The sequence below is a fragment of the Acinonyx jubatus genome, chromosome A2, assembly GCF_027475565.1.
Source record: "Acinonyx jubatus isolate Ajub_Pintada_27869175 chromosome A2, VMU_Ajub_asm_v1.0, whole genome shotgun sequence".
Classification (NCBI taxonomy): domain Eukaryota; kingdom Metazoa; phylum Chordata; class Mammalia; order Carnivora; family Felidae; genus Acinonyx; species Acinonyx jubatus.
In genome coordinates this window covers 2,485,945-2,509,919 of record NC_069383.1, presented here as the reverse complement: position 1 = coordinate 2,509,919, position 23,975 = coordinate 2,485,945, and the positions used below count along the sequence as shown (strand labels likewise).

The 23,975-nt window shown below is 55.6% G+C and overlaps 1 long non-coding RNA gene across 1 annotated transcript in view; it reads left to right on the top strand.

The window, feature by feature from the left end:
• LOC128314671 (uncharacterized) overlaps positions 1–22,427 on the top strand; it is a 28,073-nt gene extending 5,646 nt beyond the window's left edge. The window contains exons 2-3 of the long non-coding RNA XR_008296527.1: positions 21,539–21,655; positions 22,043–22,427. This is a non-coding gene — a long non-coding RNA (uncharacterized LOC128314671). The remainder of the gene's footprint in view (positions 1–21,538; positions 21,656–22,042) is intronic.
• The last annotated feature ends 1,548 nt before the right edge of the window (positions 22,428–23,975 follow it).

The window sequence follows — 23,975 nt, the reverse complement described above, 5'->3', positions numbered from 1 at the left end:
GCTTCTTGGGGCCACCACAAAGTGGGGGGGGGCACATAAACAACAGGAGGTGATTGTCCTAGTCCTGGAGGCTGTGAGTCCAAGATCACGGTCTCACAGAGCTGGTTCCTCCTGAGACCTCTCTCTTCTCTTCTCCCCGTGTTCTCACACGGTCGTCACTCTGTGTGTCTGTATCCTGACGCCTCTTCTTATAAGGACACCGGCCACCGTGGATCAGGGCCACCCCCTGACGCCGTTTGACCTTAACTACCTGTGTAAAGACCCCTGGCAAACACAGTCACATCTTGAGGTCCTGGGGTTGAGACTTCAGCACATGGATTTGATAGGACACAGCTCAGCCCATAACAGACCCTAAAAAGAAATGTGAAATTGGAACTATTATTTGAAGAGACCTCTTTAAAGCAAATAAGTAAAAGAATCACTCAGATGGACGCTAGCTCGTCATTCACAAGATACCGCATTTTTGAGAATTATTACAAGTGGAAAACTGATCCACGTGTGCCCGTGGACACCTTGGCCTAGAGCACGTAGAGCGCCAGAAAGGTTTAAAACCAGGCGAGGATGGGCACAAGAGTGATCTGAGCTGACCGGGTGGAGGCGGTCGACCTCCCGGCGCCCTTTCTGGGACTCTGGGCTCCAGCAGCCGGGGAGCAGGTGAGCACATCGGGTGCCTGGGAGGATTCGGGCCGAAGGCTGCAGATCTCACGGTGCCCGGGCGGGAGACGCCCCACGTCCTTGCCCGGCCCCCCATCCTTTGCCACCGGGGAGATGCTCACGGGTGCTGCCCCGCGTTGTCTCTTCCCACCCCTCCCAGCCGTGCACCCCTGGCAATCTCTTTTCTGTTTCCTGGCCTCAGTTGCCAGATTCCGGGTCTCCAGACTGGAGTCAGGAGCGCTTTTGTCCAGCACGGTCGCCGATTCCTGAGGGGTCAAATCTTTGGAAGAGCAAGTCAGATACGCTGTCCTCTCAGCTGGCAATTGGATATGTTTTATTTACAGCTTCCCATTTCCTTAGTTCAGAGGATAATGTTATTTTTGTCCTGAAAATTCAGCCTTCCTATTAATAACAAATGCAAGCCCGTGGCCATATCCTGCCACTGTCCCGTGCTCAGATCGATGGCAGGATACAGCTTATGCTGTGTGTGTATTTTCTTTACTGGTAAAACATTCTATTTAGGCATGTTTAACACTGTTTAGGTATGATTCGCCCAGAGTGCTTGAAAACTTTCCCAACAGCTTTTGCGGCCCTAGTTTGGTTACCACCGAGCAAAGATGATTCACGGGAATTTTAGCGCAGTTGTCCTAGAATGGGCATTTTGGAGGTTAAAGAAGATGTTAAGATCATCGGCTCCGGCTGCCTCGTGGTACAGACGCAAAGAACTAAGGCCCCGAGAGCTCAGGAGGCTCAGGGTCATCAGCTGGGTAGCAGAGTTGGAGCCGGAAGCCAGGCACCCTCTGCTCTGTGCAGATGCGTCCTCGGTGAGCACAGGGATTCATCGAGCTCGCCGCTCTCAACCTTCCGAGTCGGTTCCGGGGGCCCCGGTCCACTGTTGACGTCAGGTGGTGCAGGGCCAGCGTGCTGGGAGGGAGCTGTCGGCAGGGCCTGAATTTCCACCGGCCTGGCCTTTACGGTGGCGAACGACAGCTCCTTCATTTTCCTTTTGGCTAGCTCAGAGCAACTTGTATCCGGCAATTGCCCAGCTGCCCGTGCTATCATTGCTGGTCTCGGCGTCTCGTCCGTGCACAGGGCTGGAACCGAGGGGCCGTGCTGCAGGATCACGGAAGAAGCATAGGACTGTACTTGAAGAATCGAGTCAGACGTTTAGGAAAACAGCAGTCCCCCCACGGCCCCCCAAACTCTTTCTTTGCACAATTCAAATAGGAAGCAATCTTAGAGCAATCTGAAAGTATGCACGAGCCCACCGCCGTTACCCAGAGCGAGGGCGCATCGATCTCCCTCTGCTTCTATTGATTTCACGTCACCTCTGTGATTTAATCATGTTTTCTTTCCTATCTGTGCGCAGTCTTTCTTCTATTGTCTGCCACGAAGCAGCCAAGGCCGTTGGGCCTCTGAGCTGGTCAAAATAACTTTGTTTTTCGTTTGCATTGTTTTCAAGAAATGATTAAACTGCCCCGGGGGTAGGACTCTGGTGGATGGTGTTACGTGGAATGCAGGATGTCTTGGGAAGACTCAAGCCTTAGCCTTGGCGTCCTGGCCGCGGCGCAGGTGTGGGTCAGGGTCAATGGCGCAGGAGCGTCTTCTCGTCAGCTCCCAGGCAAGCGCTTGCTTCGTGGGCGATGCCCTTGACTTCCTCCTCCTCTCCAAAGAGCCTGGGTGTACGTGGCTGTTGTTCACCCGCCACAGGCGGGCGTGTGGAAGGGGCATATCCAGAAGCGAAAGCTCATTTGGACTGAGAAGTTTCCCCACAGAAGTCTTTGAGATGTGCTCTGTTGCAAAATGCCTTTAACTCCAGGATGGCTCCTGTGCAGGGTGCCGGCATTCCCACCATCGGCGGGGCGGCGGGCAGGCAGCCGATGACGGCAGACGTGGGGGGACAGCTGCCCTCGATCTCTGAGTCTGTGCTTTCCGTCCACGTGTGGGCTGAGAAAATGATTCTGAGACACTCGAGGACGTGTTTCTGCAGAGGACGGGTGAGGTTCTTACTGGGAATCTCCATGATTAGAGTTTGCTTTGGGATTTTTAAAACAGTGCTTTATTCTTTTTTAAAGAGAGTTTTGCATTTATTTTATTTTTTCGGAGGCGATAGATACAGAGAGGGAGAGGGGGAGACAGAGAAAAGACAGAGCTCTCCATGAGTGCTGGTAGGGACCCTCGAAAATGTGTCTGGACACCCAGTGCCCACAGTCGTGGACCAACACTAAGGCACACTGGGTTGTGTGCACGCTCTGACAGCTCCTGTCTGTTTCCTCGTGCATGCCACCCACTGCCTTCTCTTCATCTCTGTCCACTGATATCAGGATCAAACGTTACCTACATCTTGACCAGAAGTTGCAGCCCGGACCCTAAACCTTTTGTAAGTTAAAAACCGCTCAGCAAAATAAGTTGCATTAAAGAGGGAATAACGGTGACACACGTTTAGTTTGTATTGATGGAACCCCACGTATCAAGCCTTATGGGGATGTTCGAAGCACTATTCACGAACATTTAGGGTGTTCAGTTCATTCATTCCCATCCAGGAGAAAATGTAATTAAATACATTAGACACTCAGGAAGTTAAGAAAGGGGTAAAGACAATACGCACAAACACAAAGTAAGGAGAACAGGAAAAGCACATGATAGGTGCAGAAATGAATTCTTTTTTTTTTTTTAACGTTTATTTATTTTTGAGACAGAGACAGAGCATGAGCAGGGAAGGGGCAGAGAGAGAGGGAGACACAGAATCTGAAGCAGCTCCAGGCTCTGAGCTGTCAGCACAGAGCCCGACGCAAGGCTAGAACTCACGGACCATGAGATCACGACCTGAGCCGAAGTTGGATGCTCAACTGACTGAGCCACCCAGGAGCCCCATGAATTCTTTAGAAAACAGGAAAAGCCAAAGGGATTATAGATCCATGAACGGGCTGTTTGGAAAATTGAGATAAAAGACATCCAAACAGCCAAACAAAAGAGAGAAAACACAGATGCAAAACGTCGGAAATGGGAGAGGAGGTACGAAAGTGAGATGAGGTTATCAGAGTGAATGTGAAAATGGTCATAATCCTTGTAAGCTTCTAGATTTTGATAAATCGCATTATTTTCTGGGAAAATAGAGACCAGCCAAACTGACCTGATAAGATGTTTCAAGTGTGGACACACTGATGTTCTTGGAATGAATGTGAATGTTGTCACGTGATTCCCTCCCAAACAGAAAACACAAGTCTAGGGTATAGACAATTTTAGTGGCAAAAGGGAAGAGAGAGTTTTTTAGGGCTAATTTTTTGTAGCCTTTTTCAGAGCAGTTTTAGGTTGACAGAGAGGAAACTACAGAGGCTTCCTGCGGACCCCCCGCCTGTGCACACACACAGCCTCCCCACCATCGGCCCCTCTCCCAGATGGTGCACCTGTTAGACCTGATGAGCCTACACGGGTGCGTCATCATCACGGAAAGTCCGCAGTTTTGCGGTCACTCTTGGTGGGCGTCCTGTGGGCTTGAACAAATATGCAAGGACACGCAGCCACGGTTACGGCGTCTGCACTCTCACTGCCCTAAAAGTCCTCGGTGTTCTTCCTGTTCCTCCCTCCCCCCCCCCAACCTCTGGTAACCCCATTCATTTACTGTCCCCATAGCTCTACCTTTTCCAGAATGTCACAGAACTGGAATCATACAGCGTGTAGCTTCTTCAGTTGGCGTCTTTCACTTGGTAACATGCCTTTAAGTTCCCTCCGTTCTCTGTATGGTTTGCTAACTCCTTTAGTTTTAGTGTTAATACTATTCTATTGCCTCAGCGTTCCACGGTTTACGTAGCCGCTCGCCGATTGAAGGACCTCTTGGATGCTTACAGGTTTTGTCAGTTAAGAGTGACGCTGCTATAAACATCTGTGTTTGCAGGGTTTTGTATGCATATAAGTTTTCAGGTAAATACCACGTTCGGGCGAGGACCACGAAGCATCATTCCTGGATCTTACAGTGAGAATGAATATATTCCGTTTTATAAGAAACTGCCAAACTGCTCTCCCAAGTGGCTGCACCATTCTGCACCCCACCAGCCGCAGGTGAGCGTTGCGCGTGCTGGCCAGCGCTCGGCGTTGGCAGCCTTCCGCACTTCGGCCATTCCCGTAGGTGCACCGTGGACTCTCGTGGTTGTAGAAGAGATCGTTTTCATGTTGTTTCACGTGTGTTCACCCACACGCGAAATTAAAAATCTCCCAATTCATTTCATTAAGTTCGTGTGATTTTTGTTCAAGAATTATTAGCGTGATGATTTGACCAAATTAGTATGAAATATTTGACCAAAATAGCATGAAAAATTACGAACCAATGTCGCTTATGCACACAGACACATTATTTTGTAAACAAAATATGGCCTCATCAAAGCCAGCAGAATATGGAAAGATACTACATTCTGATTTCAGAAATGAGATGATGGCTTAGTAAAGGATACTATTAATGTAATTAATGACATCAATAGGCCTAAAGATTAAAAAAAAAGTTCATCTTGGTAAGTTTCTAAGAGACTCTATTAATGATCCAAAAAAAAAAAAAAAAAGGTTCTAGGGGTGCCTGGGTGGCTCAGTTGTTTGAGCATTGGAGTCTTGATCTCAGCCCAGGTTGTGATCTTGTGGCTTGTGAAATCGAGCCCCGTGTTGGCTCTGTGTGGATAGCATGGAGCCTGCTTGGGATTCTCTCTCTTCCTCACTCTGCCCCTCCCCTCCTCACTCTGCCCCTCCCCAGCTCATGCTCTCTGTCCCTCTCAAAATAAATAAACTTGAAAAAATGTTCTAGCAAATTAAGAATGGAATGCCTCTCCCTTAGCTTGGTTAATATTTTGTCTTTTAAGTTTTTTTTAATGGTTATTTTTGAGAGAGAGACAGAGAGTGCGAGCAGAGAGAGAGGGAGAGAGAGAATCCCAAGCAGGCTCCACACTGTCAGTGTAGAGCCCAATGCGGGGCTCAAACTCACGAACCGTGAGATAATGAGCTGCACTGATACCAAGAGCCACTTAACTGACTGAGCCTCCCTCGTGCCCCAATATTTTGTCTTTTAAACTCAAACTTAACATCAGACATCAGAGTAAAACAATCAAGAAATCTCTGTTAAACTTAAGAAGGAATCAAGAGAGCTAAATTTCCTACTGTAACGTTGATCTACAAGTTTTAAACAACGCAATTAGATTAAAAAAAAAACATAAGAAATAACACATATCTTCAGGGTGCCTGGGTGGCTCAGTCGGCGAAGCGTCCAACTTCGGCTCAGGTCATAATCTCTCAGTTCGTGAGTTCGAGCCCCACATCTGACTCTGTGCTGATGGCTCAGAGCCTGGAGCCTGCTTCTGATTCTGTGTCTCCCTCTCTCTCTGCCCCTTCCCCGCTCGTGCTCTGTCTCTCTTGCTCTCAAAAATAAATGAAACATAAAAAAATTGGAAAAAAAAGAAATAATACACATCCGCAGAAGACAAATTTTAAAGATTATTATAACTTATTGATGATTTTATTGTCCACCTAAAAACCTTGAGAATAAGTTGAAAATACTATTTGAATTGTTAAAACGATTTGTACTAAATTGGCTAGTTCCAGTATAAAAATACTAACCAACAAGTGTTCTGCATGTTGGCAATGACTAGTTTGGAGAGAAGATCATATTCATTACAGTATATAAAGTATCTGCAAATAAATGTAAGAAATACGCGGAATGCAAATAACAAACGTTAGTTTCGTCTAACTAAATGAAAACACATGCCATGTTCCCAACTGTAAAGGCTTAATATTATAAAGGAGAGTTTTCCTATAACTAATTAAAAAATATAATGTAACACCAATCAAAATCATGTCAGGATATTTTTGAAACTTGACCAAGTGATTCTAAGTTAGAGAAATAATAGGTGGAAATAGACAAACATTTTCAGAAAAGAAAATTAATGGTGTCTTTGTTGTAGCAGGTCAAAGATATGGAGACATATTAAATAGAATCACATTAATGAGAGAGAATCGATTATTCAGTGAATAACCCCCTGGGGCCCGGGGTTTCTGCCTGGAAAAGTTGGGGTTCTTTCTGTCAGACAGCAAAATAGATTTCATGGTGATTAAATAATCCCACGTGAGAAACAGAATCAGAGGGGAAAAAACGGAGCAACAGTTGTCTGATCTTAGAATGGAGAAGGTCAATATTTATGTTTGACTATATTAAATTTAAAATGTTTGCAAATTAAAAGTAGTATCTCAAGTTAAAATGTAAACAAAATATACCGGGGAAACTATTCACACAGGACAGACAACGGTGAAATTTCTTAACTGTATAAATGTTCCTAAGGTTCAGCACAAAAAAGTTGAGCGTCTAAAGAGAAAAATAAGCAAACGTCATTAGTAGACAATTTCCAGGAGTCCGACAAGCGGCCAGTAAAAGTAAGCAAGCTATCCAACCCCACTGGTAGTCAAATAATTTACGGTGAAATAAAAAAATAAAAAAAAATTAGTGGTCAGATTAGCAGAGGTAAAATGACAAGGTGACAGCACAAGCATCCCAGGGCTGGCAGAAAAATCTGAGTGATTCAAATGCTGTCCTGTGCAGCTCTGAGAAAATTGGTAGAATTTTTTGGAAGTAATTGTATTACTTTCTGTCAAGATTCTAACTGCTTAAACCTGGCGATACACCTGTTGTAGGAATTTCTCCTAAAGAAAGAATAAAAAAAAAAAATACACGTAGTACTTTTCATTTCATTGCTGTTGATCAAACCAACAGATTGGAGACCACGGAAACGGCAAAGTGGGGGGCTCCTGTCCACTAAAGTTCGCCCTATTTGTGTAGCGGGATACCACACGCACAAGTTTGAAGGGGAGCTAACGAGATGGAGAATTGGAAAACAAGGGGCAGAAAGGGGGCCACTTGTAAGAAATCTCGCAAGCCCAACGTTGCAAAATAAATGCTTGATATATATATTAAGTACAGAGAATAGTCGTTGCTGACTTCCCTTGATAGACCTGAGGCAGATTACGAGCTACCTCTCTGTAGGTTCCAAACTGCAGATGGTGAGCGTGCATACTTTCAGGATCAGAGAGAAGAGGGGGCTATTACGGGGCAAGGAAGGACTCTACAGATCAAACTGGACAAGGGAAACTCTAGGAGGGGCGTCCGGTACCCAAAAAGGTTTCGGGTTCTTAGGTCTCCCTGGCTCTTGCTGGAGACACTCCATCTGCTTAGTTTTGCTGTTATATCTGGACTCCTTATCTGGTTTCGAAAAGAACTTTGATCGGGTCACTTGAACATTAGCTGTATCTTCAAGCTTGTGCCGCCTCCCGCCTGTTAGCTGTTCTACTGTGTGGATAGGTGTTGAGGAGCATGGCCCTCGGGGTGGAGGCTGGTGTCTGCAGAGGCCCCGATCCCCGAGAAATGAGCCCGTCGACACCGCTCGGCTCCGCCCGTGGCCGCCTCCCGTCTACTGGACCGTCCTGGGACGTGGCTGTGTCCGTCTGTGGCTACCCTGGAAGGGGCGCCGTTGAAAGCCATCCGCCATGAATTTCTTTCTGGCATTTCTCGGCTTCTCATAGCACAAGGATGAGGAAAGGGTGTGAGATGAACCCTGGTCCCGAGCGTCGTGTGCAGGAACCCGCACCCAGGGCCGCTCAGGGACTCTCGAGGCCGTCCCTCCTGCTCTGGGAGCTTCTGTGGCCTTTATCATTGGCTCTTGGTCCTGGGGGTGCTTTCTCTTGTCCGCAAGCACACATCAGGCATCCACGGGGTCACGGGATGCCACTCAGCCACGGCACAGACAGATGCTTCCCAGGGAGCCGGCAGCGCACTGTGTCTTCACACAACAGCCCCGCACACTTGCACACAAATTACGTGCCTGGGCACGATGGCGGAGCAACAGGACGGACTCTCGAAGCCCTTGAAACTGTCCCCATGATGCGGGAGTGATGTGTCACATACGTTTGAGTTTATCCACAAACTGATAAGACTGTCCGTTGGGATAACTTCTAAGGAATGACCTAAAAGTAACGAGTGCCTGGTAAGTAGTCCGTAAAATGCTGGTGTCCAATAACTCCCCTCTGTCTTCCTGACCTTCAGAAGCTCCATCAGTCACCCCGGGAGCAAGGCAGTTTCAGGGGCTAAGATCTGGAACCGGGTCATTTTAGGAACCAGGTCGCCTTAGCATGTAACTTTATTCTGTTCTTCCAGGCGCCCCCCTCACCTACAACTTGTCAGAACCCCCATCCCCAGGTGATGGCTCCAGATGGGTCATGTCCGGGGCGGGGGCGGGGGGGGGAGAGACCAGCAACGGTTGGGGACAGAAGCAACCAGGCAGATGAACGCGGGAGGCGTTTGGTCTCAGGATCCCTGCTCTGGTCTCTTACTTTGAAAACGTATTTGGTTTTCACCCCCTCGGAAACAATGCCACCCTCCGGGACAGAATCCCAGGCAGGGAGGAATGTTCTCGATGGGCTTTTAGCTCACAGGAGAATTCTCGGTTCTACCCAAGCTTTGTCTGCAAGCTGTCGTGGCCAAAGCGCTTCGACTCCCGTGTGGCCTCCCTGAGAGGTGTGGGCTTGGCACGTCCTCACCACCCGTGCGTGTCCAAGACCGCGAGTCTCATGTGGCCACGTCAGCCACGGTCTGCTCAGCTCCAGAGGAAGGAAGTGCTTTGCAAAGAGAACCTTTACAGTTCCCAACGTGCCTGCACTGAGAACTCTGCCTGCGGGCTGTGTGCAGGTCACGCAAGGTGGCTCCGGGCGCCCCTCACCCCGGAGCACCCCAGGCGACACCGTGCACAGGCTCCTGCAGACCGTCTTCTTCATGCAAACAACGTGCTCTGGTGCCTTCTCGAAGGTATCGTTGTGGAAAGTCCCAGTTCACTTGAAGTTAGGTCCAATCACGTTAAGAAAATCAGCATTGTCATGATCGCCGCATTGTCCCCCAGGATCCCGGAGAAGGGTCCACCATCACCTCGCCCTGTGTCCCCGAGCTGGCCACACCTCGGAGAGAAGGAGTGAGGTCTTTGGTGTGGACAGCGGGGTAAGCGACTCACACTCGTCTCTGAGCGGCTGTCCCTTCCTGGTCTGGCTGGGAGGTGGTGGCAGCCAGGGGCACATGGTTAGCACCAGGAGACGGGCCACGGGGCAGAGAGGGGACGGCTGGGATTGAGCAAGGGACACTGGAGAAGGGGCGCTGGGGCTAGCTTAGCTCTTCTGGGGAACATTCCAGACCCTGCATTCTCTGTTGGCTCTGCCTCTCGCCAGTGTGAGACGTGCACCTGGACGGGTCACCAAGCCTCTCTGCACCTAGTGTCCCTCTGTCTGGAGGGCTGAGTTTGAGTCCAAACTGACGACAAGCTGTGTGGCCTTGAGGGTTTGTTCACCTCCCATGACCCCCTCTCTCCATTTGCACGGCGAGGGACCTTGGCAGTATCCAGCTCGCCCGGCTGTCGTCGAGGACAGCAAGACGTCACACGGGAGACGCGATGTTGATAGTAGCCATTATTGTCTTAGTCAAATCAAGGCATGCGATCAGGCTGGGGTCTTCAGGACCCCTCCATCCCTTGGGCCTCAGGCAGGTGGCGGTGAGCTCACTCCCTGCCCAGGACACAGTCTGTGATGAGAGATGCCACACACTAGCAGCGGGAGCGAGCTGGCCACCCACTCGGGGGGCCGCTGGTCCGCAGGGCAGGGGCCCGGGTGGACCCAGCAGCACCTGTGGCGACGTGGGTGCCACCCGGAGGCAGCCTGGGCATCGGCTGTCCTCAGAGGCCGTCCCCCTCTCCGGTCCAGACCGATCCCCGGGGCAGAGGGCAGGCCGACCTGCAGAGACACGGGACAGCTCTGGGGGCCCTGGAGAGAAGGGGGCCAGGCTGGGCCAGAGGCGGCAGGCAGAGGACGAGCCGTGGCTTCCTGGCCCTCCCGCTTGGTGGAACAGAGAGCCACCCGCACACCTTCCCCCGCGAGGCCTCTGTGTCCTCCGCCCCCCCTGGGAGCGTGCGTTTGCCTTTTGGGAAACTCACGGGTGACTCTGCACTTCCGCTTGGTCCCCAGCCCACGGCTAAGGGGTTTCTTTCTTTCCCGAGTGTCCGCTCAGCAGCTCTGCCCTCTGTGTGGTACTGCCCCACAGAACCTCTTTGTTCTGCCCCGAGCCCGCCCACTGTCCCCCCTTTGTCGACCAAGAACAAAAAGCAGCGGCCTGAGTCACTGCTGACCGGGCAGCCCTTCCCTCCCCTTCCAGGAGCCGTGAGCTCACCCAGCCCCCAGATCCGTGGCCAAGGACACTGGGCCATGAGGTCTGTATTTCCCCATGGACTCCCCTCCTCCCTCCCCTTCCTCCTCCTCCTCCTCCTTCTCTTTGGTGTCGGAGGAGGTGACGGGGGCAGTGAGCAGGGAGGCTTATCTTATGAGCATCCCTGGAGGAGGGTCCCCGATCCTGAACAGAGAGGGTGTGACCTGCGAAGGCCAGTGGGGGCGAGAGATGGATGGGTGTCCAGGAAGATGGCCTGCAGGTAGGGGGCTGGGCTGCCTGGGAAGGTAGGAGCTGGGTGGCCAGCGAGGGGCTCTGGTTCTGGGGAGAAGACCCGACTGAGTGACCTTCTCTTGCTGAGACGCCAAGAATCTCTTTCATGGTAAACATTCTTTAGAGAGGAGTAACGTCGAATTCCTGACCCTCCCTTTCCTTCCTCCCTCCCTTCCTTCCTTCCTCCCTCCCTCCCTTCCTTCCTCCCTCCCTCCCTTCCTTCCTTCCTCCCTCCCTTCCTTCCTTCCTTCCTTCCTTCCTCCCTTCCTTTCTTCCTTCCTTCCTTTCCTTCCTTCCCTTCCCTCCTTCCTTCCCTCCCTCCCGCCCTCCTTCCTTTCCTTCCTTCCTTCCTCCCCTTCTCTCCTTCCTCCCTCCCTCCCTCCCTCCCTCCTCCCTCCCTCTCTCCTTCTTTCCCTCAGTGATATTTATTGAGCAGCATGGTCTAAGGCACTGTGAGCAAAACCACCGGCCATCACGGATCTCAAGGCCTGGCAGGGACATGAACAGACGCAGAAGCGCTCTGGAAGGACAGCGTGGTTTTGAGTGAGATCGCAGGGAGGGCGTACACAGTGAGCTGGGCCATCTACTGGCTCGTTGCCTGGCCCCGAGGACTACGAGGAGTGAGCTGGGTCCCTGGGGGAGGGGCAGGGGGGAAGAAAGGCACCTGAGAGAGACCCTCCTGTTCTTACCAACCGGGGCTTTTCGGGAGCCTGACTTCTTCCCGGTTCAGTGCCCCTGTTGTGCCTGCTGGGGCCCCGTCTTGGGGATGTCCTGCTGACAGTGGCCCAGCTGGGCTGGCCAAGGCTGAAAGAAGTCTCACGAGACTCTTCTCTGCCTCAATTTCTCCCCCAGAAGGAAGGGAGCCAAGACGGGCAGGCGCGCTCGCCCTGTGAGTTGGAAGGACGGAAGGAAGTCTGGGGGACAGCACCCGCTCTCAGCAGAAGGCACAGCCACTCTGACTGTCCGGGGAGTGAGGGCGGGCCCCTGGACCCACTCTGGGCCCCGCTGCCCGCAGGCCACACGGAGCGCGGCCACCGCCCCCTCCCTCGGGCGGCCAGGACCCCCAGCTCTGGAAGCCATTCGGCTTCTGTCAAAGCTCCTTTGGCCTCTCCCTGCGGCCGCTCTTACCCTGCACAGCTGTCCAGACGGCTCACTTCCTTCCTGCCTCCCGTCCAGCCAGAGTGAGTGCTGCGGGCGCGGGAGGGAACAACGGTCTGTGCCCGGGGACCCCGCTGGTGGCCAGGTGCTGTGGGAATCTGTGCAGCCAGTGCTGGTCCCCATGGCCACCGCAGCCGCCTCCTTGGGAGCCGTGGTGTGCATGGACAGGAGACACCCCCCCCCCCACCGTCCCGTCCTCCCAGGCCCAGATCGCTCTGGCCCTTGTTGGTTTTCCTTTGCATTTTATTTGTAAATTGAGACAAAATCCACTTACCATAAAATTCACCATCTTAATGCACGCGACTCAGTAAATTTTTTTAACGTTATTTATTTAAAACATTTTTATTGTTTATTTATTTTTGAGAGAGAGAGAGAGAGTGTGAGCAGGGGAGGGGCAGAGAGGGGAGGAGACACAGAATCCAAAGCAGGCTCCAGGCTCCGAGCTGTGAGCACAGAGCCCGACGCAGGGCTCAATCTCAGGGACCATGAGATTACGACCTGAGCCGAAGTCGGATGCTGAACCCACTGAGCCACCCAGGTGCCCCTGTTTTGCCCATTTTAAAATTGGATCGTTTAGAGCACTTGGGTGGCTCAGTTGGTGGGGCATCCGACGTCAGCTCAGGTCACGATCTCATGGTTCGTGGGTTCAAGCCCCCAGTCGGGCTCTGTGCCGACAGCTCAGAGCCCGGAGCCTGCTTCGGATTCTGTGTCTCCCTCCCTCTCTGCCCCTCCCCCGCTCGCATGCTCTGTCTCCCTCTCTGTCTCTCTGAAAATAAATAAATATTAAAAAAATTTTAAAAACCTGGGTTGTTTGCCTTTGTGGATACTAGATCATTATCAGGTATTTCCTCCTATTTTCCCAGCCCATTCATGAGAAAGTGGGGTCTTCTCTCTTTGGAATGACCTTTGATGTACAGAAGTTTTTAAGTGGATGAAATCCAGGGTATCTCGTTTTTTGGTTGCTGGTACTTTTGGCATTATCTATTTACATGCATATGTATATATATATTTATTTATTATACATACTGATGTCCACAGGAAAACAAGGAGTTTGGATCCCTGCTTTCGTGCGGACATCACTTTTTCAGAACCTTTTCTTGGGAACTCTATTCCTCTCCCATCCGACTTCTGGTCACCTTGGTCGGAGTTAACCTGACCACAGATGTGAGTGTTTCTTTCTGGGCTCTCGACTCTGTCGATCTGCATGTGTGTCCATATGTTCTCACTGCTTGCCGCTCCCCCCGCCCCCAGACTGGACGACGACCAGACTCTTTGCTGCTGGAGCACGGCTGCCTTCCCCTCTGCCAACTGGCTGGCTTTCCCAGGGTTCAGAGCTGCCCCACGGGCAGCTCCACCTGCCAGTGACTGGAGAGAACACGGCCCTGAGGCTCCAGAGACAGTACCTCCTCAGAAGGAAAATACTTGAAATTCACAGTGTGGCTTTCAGGGTGTGCCCTGAGAGCCTTTGTTTTCCCTCCCTCCCTCCCTCCCTCCCTCCCTCTCTCCTTCCTCCCTTCCTCCCTTCCTTCCTTCCTTCCTCTCTCCTTCCTTCCTTCTTTCCTTCCTTCCTTCCTCTCTCCTTCCTTCCTTCTTTCCTTCCTTCCTTCCTTCCTTCCTTCCTCTCTCCTTCCTTCCTTCCTTCCTTCCTTCCTCTCTCCTTCCTTCTTTCCTTCCTTCCTTCCTTCCTCTCTCCTTCCTTCCTTCCTTCCTTCCTTCCCTCCCTCTCTCCTTCCTTCCTTCTTTCCTCCCTCCCTCCCTCTTTCCTTCCATCCTCCCTCCCTCCCTCTCTCCTTCCTTCCTTCCTTCCTTCCTTCCTTCCTTCCTTCCTTCCTCTCTTCCTTCTTCCCTCCCTACCTCCCTCTCTCCTTCCTTCCTTTCTTCTTGCACCTTTATAGTTTTTGAAAGCAAGTCTTTATATATAGTCACTTGCACTTGAAAGAAGGAGGGATCGTCAGCATGTGTATTTCCTGGCCTAAAGCCTGTATCTGACAAGCATGCAGGATGTTGGCCTCCCCCCTGCACCCCGTTTCTCGGAATACCCAGAGAAGGCGTGCTGTGGCTTTACATACTCTGGGTAAGGCTGTGAGCCGTGCGGGACCAGTCCTCGCCATTGCCCTCCGGCCAGCGTGTCCTCCCTCCCTCCGCCCCTGTGTCTCCAAGTCCTGCTGACTCGAGTCTCGGCTCTCGTGCGACACTTGCGCGCAGCCTTCCTTGGTGGGGGCCGGTGGGCCGCGAGGGCCGTGGGACTGCTCTGGGTGGCCCCGGCCACTCCGTGAGGAGGACAATGCGTGTCTTCGTGGGGGCCGCACTTGATGGACAAGAAAGGACTCTGATGCTCTGAGTCAGATGGTACGTGTCCATTTTCCAGGGGGTGATGTGGGCGCTCGCAAACTCAAATGACCACCTAACTCCTCCGTCTGCCGGGTGCCCCCGGTTTTCACACGGAAGTCCCGTATCCGGGAAAATCCCTCTGCCTCCAGCGCTGACGGCCCCACGGCGTTCGAGGGCAGGCTGGGGCTCGAACTCGCGGCCTGTGCACCGCGAAGCATCTGCACCCGGTGCTGCCGGGAGCCACTCTGTCCAACGCCTTCCTACAAACTGTCTTCGCCGTTCCCACCCCGGCCGTGTGTCATGCCTTTTCCAGGAAATCAAAGACGGCCTGGGTGCAGAGTTGATGGGTTGGAGCCCGGTGTGGACCCCACGCCCCGTGTCAAACATACCGTGCGCGGCTGGCCTGTGGGTCTTGCCCCGTGCTTCCCGAGCGGGGCAGCGGGCAGCGTGAGGGCATCTGTGCCCCGAGCCCCTGTGGGCAGTAGGGAAGAGCTTGCTTCCCTCCCCAGATGCCCCCACGTCACATGGCCTGGGGTGGCCCTGTTCCTAGGAGGGGGTCTGAATGCACGAGAGCCCCTTCGTCATGTCCAGCGCTCAGCTCCCTCCTAGAGGGCCACCCTCTCCCATGGGGACGCGAGGGACCCCGCACCCCATCCCGGTCACGCGGTATCCGAACCGTCCCCCGGGGTGTTGTGCAGCCGAAGCCGTGTAAGCAGGTGTCCTTCTCCCCACTCGGCTTGTGTCTTTATTCTCAGTCTGCGTGCAGCCCACGCTCATTCCTTCCAGGCTGAGAAACGCAGAGGCTGTGCCTGCAGGTGCCCGTGCCCTGTGCCTGCGCCCTGTGGAGGTGACAGGGAGGTGCACAGGCTCCCCGTAACGGGTGAAGCCTGGACACTCACCCTTTCCAGCCTCCCCTTCCAAGAGGGGGACGTGTCGCTTTGTCTCCGCTTCTCATCAGGTCCCTCCCAGAGGGAGGCGTCCGGCCCCAGAGGGTCTCGAACAGAGAACTTGCCGTCACGGCTGTGTTTGGGCGGACGGGGCCCCTCACTGATTTCTCGGGCGGGGGGGCTGTTCTAACAGAGTCCATTTTACCGGCACACAGTGCCCCGTAAACCGAGGTGTCCACTCCACCTTCCCCACTTCCGTGTGGCCGCGGGAGGGACGCAGGGGGCGGGAGGGGAGCTGACCTCCTCGGGGGCCGCGGGCCGGCCCGTGAGGGGAGTGAGGGAGGGCTTGAGGCCCAGGTGGGCACAGGAGCAGAGACCCCGGGGCTGGAAGGAGGCCCCTTGAGGAGGCCTCTGGGAGGGATGCTTCCTGATGTGTCCCAAGGCCAGATGTGGCCAGGGCCCATCCCCACCTCCTCCTGGTCAGTGTGTCTGCTGTTTGGCTCCCGGGAGAAAGCTCTAGGGCAGGGGAAGGCCCGACACCTCCAGCTTCCTCTCCGGGAGACGGGGTTCGTGGCGGTGGGCAGCCAGAGGAGGGAACAGGCGTGGCCGTGCAGGCTGGACAGGCTGCTGAGTTGGGACCAGCAGGGCCGGTGACAGCCCGTCCCCGACCAGGGACAGTGACAACCGACTGAGCCACGGGGATAATGAGGAACAAGGCCACCTCTTGATCCTGGAGTTCCCGGCTCTGCCACAGGGGTTCACTGAGCGTGGGCCGGCTCCGGCTGGGTCTGTCCAGGGCTTCAGAGGCTCCCCCTGACCTCCCCTCCCTGCAGTCTTCCGGGATTGCCAGAGGAAGGGCTGGGGGCACCGGAGCGGGACCGGGGTGACGGGCACCTGCAGCCAGGAGACAGGAGGTGACAGGCTCCAAGGAATAGTCCCAGATCTTGGTTCTTCTCCCCCCCCCCCCCATACAGTATATATATATATATATATCTTATGTAGATTGAAGTTAGCTAACATACAGTGTGGTTTCGGCTTCAGGAGTAGAACCCAGTGACTCGTCTCTTACATACGACACCCAGGGCTCATCCTGAAAGTGCCCTCCTTAGAGCCCGTCACCCATCTAGCCCATCCCCCTTCGTTCTTAAGAGGGTATCAGTTTGGATACCTACATCTTGTTTTTTTGTTTTTTTTTTAATCCAAGAAAGTCCTCAATGTCAATTATGATAACGACTTTTCTACTTTTCTTCTTAAAGCCATTTGTGCAGTGTTTGCCGCTGCTGGGCCTGCACACGGGGCCGCCTCGCGTTCACCCCTGAGCCCTGGCGGCCGGCAGGACTCTGGCAGGTGGCTGTCGCTCCATCAACGTTGAGACGAACTTGGTTTCTGCTGGGGCGGCTACCCCGGTTCCCTCCAGAGAGGAAAGAGTTTTAGCCGTACTTGGGGTTGACGGAGGGAATCAGTCTCAAACCATTACAGGCAAACATTAGGAGCGAGGTCCCAACTGGGGCAGAGTCTGGGGTTTGGCAACTGCCGCTGCCTCCCTCGGTGGACGTTCTAGGTGATTCTGAAGGCATGGTTCGAACTGCCTGGATGCCATGCGCCACGGTCTGTCCTAAGAACAATGTGAAGCTGGTGGAACTCGCCTTTGGGGAACCACTATCCCTCCTGGTGGGCTCCACCTGGCTGTATGTCACTTCTGCCCTGTCCCCGGCACGATGTCCGAACCCCTCTTCCCACACCCCCAGAGCTGCTTTTTTGTCGTTTCTCCTCTTGCCATCAAGGTGTTAACGAACGACGTGGGTAAACCAGCAGGTAAAGTGCTTTGCTTCCAGCACTTTCCTTCTCTCGGAAGCCTCTGGATGGCCGTTCCCCACTCGCATGGCAGAGACGCTGAGCCCAGCGTCCGTCCTCTCCGGGCTGATAAAGGTCGGGTGGCCGTGTCAGAGATTCTCCTGCTGCACTGATTTGCTCACTGTCTCCCTCTTCCGCCTTGTTCCGAAACGGATTGGAGGCTGACGCTAATTCTCAGGAATTCTCTTTCCCGCTGCCCAGAGGACAGCTGTCCAGAGAGAAGAGGAAAACAAGAGTAGATGAGAGATGCAGCCAGATTGGAGACTTTTCCACAAAATCACGCGGTCGGTTCCGGCCGACGTGCAAGAGGCAGGTGCGTAGTTTACTCTGAGACTCCAGAGGCCGACGGAGAGAGGCCCAGCCGTCTGAGAGCTGAGGGAGCGGTCTTCTGCTGGGCAACCTGGTCTTCCCGCCACACCCTGGTGACGTCCCCACGGGGACACCAGCAGAGCCTGGTGCTGTCGCGGGCGCAGGACCCTCCTGAGGCCGCTTGGGTGTAGGCGAGGCTGTTTGTAAGGTCTTAATGATTCTTGAGCAGCGATGAGTTTGGGTGGGACGCCCGGGAAGGACCCGGGCCTTCATGCTGAGCAGTGGACCTTTGCACACGCAACCTTTTCTCTGTGTGCAAATCAGGCTCCCCGCCAACGTGTATTTGTAACCCTAAAATCAATATTCCGGGCGCTTTGGTGGTCATTTGTGGACATGAACAGAGCAACAGGTGACAGATTTGGGTGCCCGGCGTACACGTTCCCAGCTGGGGCTGAACAAGGCACTGCCCGTCATGCTGTAAACAAATGACCTCTTCGTGGTGCACCTACCGCCGTCTTTCCCGCATCTGCGCACCTTTTCTCGGTGTTTTCTCCGTGTGAGGTGTCCCCAAGCACGGTGCCAAAGTGCCGTCCAGTGTCCCCGACGTGCCTCTCGGGCAAGTCACCTGTGCCGAATAAGTTCAGCTGGGCATGAGTTACGGCGCTGTGGGCCATGAGTTCGATGTTAACGGGTCAAGAATGTATATTCGCTATGGCGTCTCTACAGAAACACACGTAAAACAAGGGTGTTGTATCGATCAGTGGACGCAAATGTCGTGAGCAGAGGCTCGAGGGAACCTAGCCCTGTGTTTCCGCTAGAAGCCATGGTTCCGTGCCTGCGAATTCGGTGTCTGTGTGACTCTACAGGACAGAAGAACCACGGCCAGCGAGAACTGGCCACGCTTGAACGGCACGGAGATGCCGGGTGAGGTGGGCAGCTCTCCCAAGGCGAGTGCCTGGCCCTGTGCTGTGGGCCACCTCTCCTCGGGCCCGCTGTGTGCTGGCCTTTCAAACAAGCACCCTTTATTGCCGACCGCGTCTGGATCACAATGGCGTTTGTTTGTGATGGGATAATGGGCCTTTGCTGGGCGGGACGTGGCTGGTAGATGCCGTGATGCTGACTTCTGCCCCAGATGCTGTCACCTTCGCGGGGGTGGACTTCCTGCTGTCCAGGCAGTCTCAAATGGCAACTTCTGACCTTCCAGGCCGGACAACAAAAGGATTTTCATTTCCCAAAGGCTGGCTCACCCCGCGCCTGCCCCGCTCGGTCACGTTGCTTGCTGACCTTCAGGAGAGGGAAGTCTGGGCACGGAGGCCCACTCGCGCCGGGGACAATGGGGCCCCAAGTGCCAGCTTTTCTCAATACCCGGCTTTGCTGTCCGTCCGGTTCAAAGCCCGTAGGAGTCTGAAGTGCGCTGTGTCGTAACGAGCGGGCCTTCAGACCACGCGGAGAATGCCGTGTGCCGTGGGGAGGGCGCAGCGGCCGGGCCGACGGCTCTGCTGACCCTGAGGCACACTCCTCAGGGTCCTCGCACGCGTCAGGGGGGCGCGGGGATTGGGGCGAGGCCCCCCACCGATCGGCAGTGCCCCCGCGGGGAGCTGCGGCTTCCGGGAGCCCGCGGTGACCTGACCCCTGACCTTCCTGGTGGCTCCGGCAGCTGTCTGTGGAAGCCCCGACGTGAGAGGCACCTGCTGGGCCCAGGACGACAGAGCTGTGGGGCGGTGGGGACCCCCCGTGTGGAGAAGGCCGGCGCCTGGGTCCGCGAGGGCTGGAAACACCATGGGGAGACGGGCGCTGGCCTCCTGCGGGCAGCGGGGCCCGGCCGGTGTGGGCAAGAGCTCTGTCCCCCTCAGACAAATAATAACTGTCTCCACCCCCAAGTTACCGGGTCCCGAGTGCCCAGCAGGCACGGGTCGGAGTTGAGCGGGACGGCCCTCGTTCCCAAGCCACCGGGTAACCACGGTTGCCTGGAAAGTGGCTTCTGGGACAGGACACTCGACAGCTGGGTGTCAATTCTGGTGTCGTGGTTTCAGGATTTCAGATGCAGCTGCCTCGTCCCGCTCAGTCCTGGTTCTCTCGTCCCGAAAACGTTCCTGTCCAGGTGCGTTCCCTCTGCCGACTGATGCCGGAACCTTCCTGCCTCTCAAGGATTTGAGCCTGCTTACAACTGACGGTTCCTGGGGGAATGCCTTTCAGGCTTGTAAACACCTTTTGTGACTTGTTAGTGGCTATAGGGAAATAAGCAATGAGGTGATTTGGGGGCAGGTCAGCCGCGTGTGGGACAGCGGTGGCCTCCTCTGCTTCTCAGTGTCACCCTGCAAGTCGGGCCACCTGTGTCCTGCCCATTTCCCTGAGCAGGAAACTCAGAGAAAACTCAGAGAAAACATAGCTTTCCATTCAGCTCATGGGTGTCAGGGCTGAGTGAAAACCCAGTCTCGGTCCAGGGCTCCCGCCGTGGGCTCGTGGCTGAGGGCCGTCCTCACTCGTGAGGGCACCGAGGAGGGACTGGGGCCTTGGGCAGGGAGAGGATGCCCGGCCTCCAGGGAGTGGCACTGGGCAGGCTGTGGGGTCCCTGAAGGCCGGGGCGGCCGACTGAGGCCTGTGACCAGTGACACCTGTGGGATCGTGACTAGACTTCACCTGTTGATAGCAGACCACAGGCCAGTGGGGCGGGGGTGGGGATACTGGGGCGGGAGGAGCGGGTGCAGGGGGGCGTGGGTGTGGGCGGAGGGTGGCGGGGGGGACGGGGGTGCAGGAGGGGTGTGGGTGGAGGGGTCAGTGGGGGAGGCTTGGGAGGAGCGGCTGGCAAGTCGGGAAGGAAGCAGGATTGGGCAGAAAGCCTTTTGCTTCAAGCAGAATGACGGGAAAGGGGGCTTTGGATGGTTTCTTTGATCGGTTGACGGACCCTCTTTCTCTCTCATGGAGATATTTACGAGCATCTTCTGTGCTCGTGATAGGTAACAGGGGCCCAGGAAGTCCACAGGATAGATAAAAATTCTTACGTCTGGTGAGATGAGAAAAATGGTAAACATGTAAACAGAACCTTAGGGCCAATCCAAGGTGATGCCCGTTGTGGAGAAAAGGGGAGCAGGCAGCGGATAAGGGAGGGGTACACGGAGGAATCATCTGTGTGGATTGAAAACCAAGAGCCAAACGGCAAGGGGAGCCCCAGGGGGCCCCAAAGGGGACGGTGCCTTTCCAGACCACAGTGGCTCTGAGCAGCACCATCTCTCCGTCAGGGGGCCCGGGCCCTGGGACGGGAGGCACACGGTCATTAACTGATGAATTCCTGGGTCACTCAGAGTTGGGGGTGTCGTTGGAGCGGTGGGGTCCCTGTGCCGGGTGGGCGCACGGGTCTCAGACGCAGCGGCCGCACGGCAAGCCCTCGTCGGACGCTGACACTCGGGGGCTCACTCAGCGCAGGACTCGGCCTCAGCGCTCTACCTGGTGGCTGCGTCTTTCTCCCGCTCTGGGCGTGAGTGTGCTCGCCACACTGGGGGCACCGTGGGGGCAGTGACAGCAGAGTGATGAGCCGGGTGAGGACAAAGTGGGGGCCGGTCCACCTGTGGGTGGCTTCTAGGCTCTTTAGCATCAACTGCCTGCCACCCGGGTCCCTTCTGGGGGACAACGGTCCTGCCTTTTCCTGTCTGTGCCTGCGTGGGCGAATCCCAGGTGTATGATGTACTCCTGGCAGAGGCCCCATTCCGGAGAGTTCCCCGCACCACCTGTCCACAGACACACGGGTCCTGAGTCACGGCCCTTCCGCCCGGGACTCGGTCAGTTATAAAAATATCCGGACGAGCGTGAGGCAGATCCAGGAACAGGAGCGTCTTCTCGTCCTCTCTTGCAGTATTGGATTGTACAATTATAGCTCCTCAGAAGTTTCCTGACGTGCCACAAAATGTCAAGCAGCAACACCAAGATTAATACATTCTTTAATGACCGGCTCCGGCTCTGACCTTGCAGGGTAGGAAGTGTTCTGGGCACATTTTCTCTGGCTACTTTGCTCCTCTTGAATGTTGAAAAAATTAACTCCTTGTTCTCACCCAGACGGTTTCCCGAAGGTGTTTTACCCCTTCTTTCTGACTTGAGCTAGAGTGTTTTAGAGACAGGGGGAAGAGGGGGAAGGGGGAGGAGGGGGAGGGGAGGGAAGGGAGAGGGAGGGTGTGTAAAGGGGAGGGAAAGGGAGGGAGAGGAGGTGGAGGGGAAGGAGGAGGAAGGGAAGGGAAGGGAGTATAAAGCGGGGAGGGGAGGGGAGGGAAGAAGGGGAGGAGAGGGGAGGGGAGGGGAGGGTTACGGGGAGGCAGGGAGGGGGAACCACGCTTCTTACTGGGATTCCTGGCCCTTTCCCCAGACAACTGGCCGACTCGGGAGTCACCGGAGCCCCTCCTGGAGCCGGGAGTCACCTGCAGCCCCCCAGGGCCTCCGTGCAGAGCTGCTGGCTGAGCGTGATCCCTGAAGCCGGCCTCCCCCTTACACAGAGCCCCGGGCTTCTTCTCTTGCACTGACCGCTCCTCTCCTTCCTCCTCCCCTCCTCCTCCTCCCGTTTCTGCTCCACGGCCTGCTCTGTTCACAGTGTCCAGCACGTGGGCGTCCGGAGGGAGCCCCGTGGGCTGGGGCAGGCGTGCAGTGACTGACGCTGGTGGGGACGCTCCCCGTGCTTGTCAGTTCCGTCTGCCAGCAAAGCCCCGGCTCGCTGCGAGGTGACCATCTGGGCTCCTGTGACACAGAGGGGGAGCAGGGGCGGTGGTGAGATCCAAGGGGGGTGGGGCTCGGGGGTGGGAGCAGGACGCTGGTCAGAGGCCTGGGGCTCCTGGGGCTGCCACACCAGGGCCACGGTGCCCGTCTCGGCCGTGGCACACCTTGCCATGGGACCTTGGGAACGTTCCCTCCCTTCCCTGGGCCCAGCTGTCCAGCTAAGAGGACACCCGCCCAGGCCCCTTTGCAGGTTCTGTGGACGAGGCTTACAGGGGGAGCAGGGCAGAGCCCCGTGTTGTTCGCCGTCAGAGGGCTCAGTGTTGTCCACGGGCCAGCTGCCGTTTGGCCCCGGGGCTCCACGCTTCCTGGGGTTTACGGGACAGTCCCCAAGTGTCACTCTCTAACCGGATGGCACCAGGCAGCTGCTCCCCGTGTCTGGGACTCAGCTGAGTCACAACACCTGTCTGACGACCTGTGGGGGTTCCGGGACGAACACGGCACAGAACGGGAGCACTCGCAGGACGGGGAGGGTGGGGCAGCACCCTGGCCGAGGGGTCCTGCCGTCCGCCCGGCTGCGTTCCAGACCTGGCTTCGGGCAGAAGGCACTCTGCCGGAGCTGGGGGTTGGGGAGGCGCCGTGTCACCTCTGGCGTGTTTAGGGGACATGGGGTTCCGTCTCCTTAGGACTCGGGGTAACACCGGACTGGGCCGCTCTAAGTCCGTCATCCCGGGTGCTGGGCCTTTGAGGGTGGGGAGCTGGGGGGGCGGGGGGAGCAGGGACAACACGGAGGGGACAGGGACACAGAGGGGCACAGCGCTCGAGGTACACAACGGGGCAGACGCGGCAGAGGCCAACTTCCTGCCCCTGCAGCAGGGGCGGCTCCGGGACTCGGGGGGCTTACACACACCGTGTAAGGGACCTTACAAGACCCTCTGGGAGACCAGACACGTGACTCTAAACATGAGGTGGCTTCTGATGAACCCCCAATGCAGACATACTAAGAATTTACGGGGGAAACACCACTGTCACTTGGATAGCCTGGGTGGGCTTTGCTGGAGGGGTGCGGGGCTGCAGGTGTGGTGACGAGTGTCAGTCAGGCGGGGGCCCAGCAGGAGACAGACCTTTCCTCACAGCTGAGGACCAGCACACGCGGGGGCTGCGTGCAGGTGTGTGTGCGGGGCTCACACAGCCGGTGCGGGCACGGAGGCGGCCGGGCTGGCGGTGATGTTGGGCGTGATTCGCGCTGTGGAGACTGGCCAGGGCTGGGCCACGCGTGTGGCACCATCCCATCAAGGGCGCGGCCGCCAGAGCAGGAACACCTGACCGCGTCTCTCCTCCACCTGCCAGTGTCCTGCCGGAGCTCCCCGCTGGCCAGGAGGCAGTGCAGCCCCCGGGGGACGGCCTGCGGGGCCCAGAGCAGGACCCGGAGGCCTGGAGGCGCCTGGCGCAGGATGGGGAGAGGAGGTCCCACACCGCCACCCACCAGCGCATGTTGTGAGCGCTCGCGGCTCAGTGCAGGAGGTGGGGCCAAGGCTGCCGCTGTGAGGGGCCCATGCATACTATTGGAAAAGGACTTGTTTAACTGGGAA